A 3,505-nucleotide genomic window follows, 5' to 3' on the forward strand; every position below is an offset into this window, starting at 1 on the left:
ATACTCTCTTGAAGGCGAATTAAGCTCACTCTCGTTCCTGCAATCGCTTCCATTGCTTGTCAAGGCCACAGGTTACAGGTTAGTTGCATTGGTCAGCAAATGTTTCTTCAGAATCATCGTGAGCCACTTTTAAATCCAAAAACCACATGATGGATCCTTTCAAAAATGGAGAGGATCATGAGCCATTGCAAGTTTTGGCCAAAAGTAAAGAGACAGGTCTCCCAGCTACGACACGATCTTCTGGTTTTTTTTTAAATCACAGCTTGTAACATGGTGCAGGTTACCATCGTTCCTTCACCTCCATCATTCTTCAACTTCATTGCCGTTCGGTCCTTAATCGTTGTCTCTTCGTCTTTCTCTCCCTCCATTGCCATCGCGACTGCGTTCCTGCTTCTTTCCTCCCCAGCTTTTTCTCTATCAGTTTCTTTTTCCTTTTTCTCCATTACATATATAGTTAGATGATTCAACAAAAATAAAAGCCATCCACTTATAGTCTCCCTCCTGCAGCTGCTGCATTTTCTTTGCTCTCTTTATTCTCCTCCTTAGAATACTCCTCAATCAAACTGCGTTGCTGCTGAGTCAACAACGTTGGGATGGAAACAAGAAGATGTATATATTGTTCCCCTTGTCCATACGAGTTCACTACTTTAACACCTTTGCCCCTTAAAACCTCCTTATGTCCAGGTTGTATTCCTGGGCGCACTTTGAGTATGACATCATCGATCAAAGTTGGTACTTGTACTTTGCCTCCAAGTATGGCCGTAGAAAAACTGATTGGTGCATCAACATGTAAATTTATGCCTTCTCTCCTGAATATTGGATCAGGTAAAACTTGTATGTTGACTAGAACATCACCCGCATGACCAAACTGAGCAGAAAAGCCACCTCCACCAGGCACTCTCACAACATTCCCAGAATCAACACCTGCAGGGATATCAACTGTCACAGACTTTTTTGCTTTCACAGTGCTTTTTCCACTGCACTTTTCACATTTTTCTTTGATAATTTCACCTGAACCACCATAGGCCATGCATGTTGTTTGGAACAAAAACCCAGGCTACTGTCTAATACTCATGCCAGATCCATTACAGGCCTTACACACTTGTGGTTTGGAACCTAGAGGCACTCCCTTGCCATTTCAGGCATCACATATTGTCAATGCAAGAAATGAAACTGTCTTAGAGCACCCACTAAATTGCTTCCCTAAAGGTGATGTCCAGATTGACCTTCAAAGTTTCTGCCCCACCCATTCCTCCCATTCCACCAGCTCCTTGGCTGACCATAAAACTGAAATGTCTTCTCTCTCAGTCCTTGTCCATGATTCCAACCACAACAGTATGCATCATGACAAATACAGCATTGCAATAGAAATTATACAACACCATGTAGGTCAATCTTTGGTAATTCCAATGTCCATGCACTAATAGGAGCTTTCTCAAGAATCTAAACTGTCCCATAGAAAAGTCTGAAGACATTACTGCTTGCCTTCCTTCTTTGCCGCCTTTCCGCATGATATACAAGCATTCATTCACACACACGCATAGATAAATGCACACAGATAATATTATTTACAATGGAACGAAGTCCGAGCACACACACGGTTTTGAGACGATAAATGAAAATACACTTACGAAAAAAATAGGGTTCATATACACACAAACATGTAAGCCACACTCAGAACAAAATGCAAACACAATGACTAAGTATGCACAAAGTAACAAATGTCACACACACAAACTTTTTGGTGGATTCCACACCTCGGATATGTAGCGGCACGACATCCACCCCCTCTGATCCTGCGCATACTCCAGATGGGCCAACTACCCATGATCATTGTCATCAAGATCCACGTACAGATCAATCTCTTCATTGTCTATTTCTGGTATATCAGCAAGGTTATCTGTCATATCATCTGTCTCTTCTGCTGGAGTTTCTTCTCATTGCTCTTCTCTTGCAAATTCTTCCAATGCATAATCCTCATAATCTCTTTTCTTGAAAATCTTGATTCCTTTTCCTGCGATGGGCACTCTAAGCACTGTCCCATCCAATTTTGTCAGCTCATATGTTGCATTGTCAAAGACATGTTTGACTATGTACGGCCCAAACCATCTTTTCGCCATCTTCCGAAGTGCAGTATACTGATTTTCAAGATTGCTATCAAAGACTAATATAGTCTCCCTCTTCTATTGCTCTAGGCTGCAAGCGATGCCTGCTGTCAAACCTGTTCTTATTTCTAAGTCTAGCAACCTTCAACCTGTCAATAGCTAGCTAAATATCCTATGGCAACTGCCGAATCCGAAGAGCTAAGAGCTCCTCTCTTGTCAAATCCTCTTGCCAAGGTAAGACTAACCAAGTCAAAGCACAAGTCTCAGTCGGCATAACCGGTTTCTGACCATACATCAACTCTGCGGGTATATATCCTGTGGTAACACTGTGAGTCATACGATCAGCCCACAAAGAAAATGGTAGAAGTCCCGGCCATTCTCCAATCCGTCCTCTGCATGCTTTGGCTAATGCTTTCACTATCGGTGGATGCCCTCTTTCACTCTTTCCATTTCCCTCTGGATTGTATGCTGTGGTTAGAGCCAACTTGATTCCTAGTTGAGAGAAAAACTCCCTAGCTTCATCTGCGTCTAATTCACCGCGATCTATAGTGATCTTACCCACACAGCCATACCTGTAGAAAATTTCTTCCAATAAGAACTTACACACTGCACTAGTGGTCTTCATTCTCAAAGGTCTGCCCTCAACATGATTGGTAAGATCCTCTCTAGCCAATACAATATATCTCATCTGCCATAGACCCATCGGCATAGTAACCAAGTCAACTAATGCATAACGGATAGGTCGGGTGAAGCTCGTCTCGATGACGCACTACGGAATACATCTGACAGTCTCTGCAAGTCTCTACAAAGTGAGAAACATATCTGTACATGCCTTTCCACCAATATTTTTCCTTGATTTTCTCATAAGTAGCCCACACTCCTCTATGACTAGCCCAAGGACTCTCATGAAACTCTCTCATAACCTGTAACTGGGTCTCTTTATTGCAGACAACCCGCAAGGGTAATCCACCTCTTTTCTTTGGGTGCTTCCAAAGAAATCTGTCCTTGAGAAAATAACCATAGGCTTTTCTTCTGATATTCTTGAACTCTTCATCTATCCATTCATTTCTTTTGCTTAGTGTACTAAGTACTTGCCAATCTGCAACCAATCTCCAACATAGAGTTCTTCTATGAAAGCCACAATATCATAGACATGGCAAACATGATCAACCATAGTGGCTGAAATTTTTGCATCATCCTCTTCTGCAAGTAGTGTCTCCTCATCATCATATGTGGCTCTAGACAACATATCTGCCACTGGATTATCCTTCCTTGCTATGTGTTTAAATTCTGGATTTAATGACTTGATGTATGCGATCCATCTCAGCATAGCTATATCTGGAGTAGAGCAACTCGTAATCATACCTATCAATGGCAAGCAATCTGTCTCTACCACAACT

General features: G+C 42.0%; 1 pseudogene; it reads right to left on the bottom strand.

Moving 5' to 3' along the window:
• Positions 1–487: 487 nt before the first annotated feature.
• LOC148036325 (chaperone protein dnaJ GFA2, mitochondrial pseudogene) lies at positions 488–1,283 on the bottom strand (annotated as a pseudogene).
• Positions 1,284–3,505: the final 2,222 nt, after the last annotated feature.

The sequence above is a fragment of the Lygodium microphyllum genome, chromosome 5 (genome assembly GCF_053477565.2).
Source record: "Lygodium microphyllum isolate KBCC chromosome 5, Lygodium_microphyllum_v1.1.10, whole genome shotgun sequence".
Taxonomy (NCBI): domain Eukaryota; kingdom Viridiplantae; phylum Streptophyta; class Polypodiopsida; order Schizaeales; family Lygodiaceae; genus Lygodium; species Lygodium microphyllum.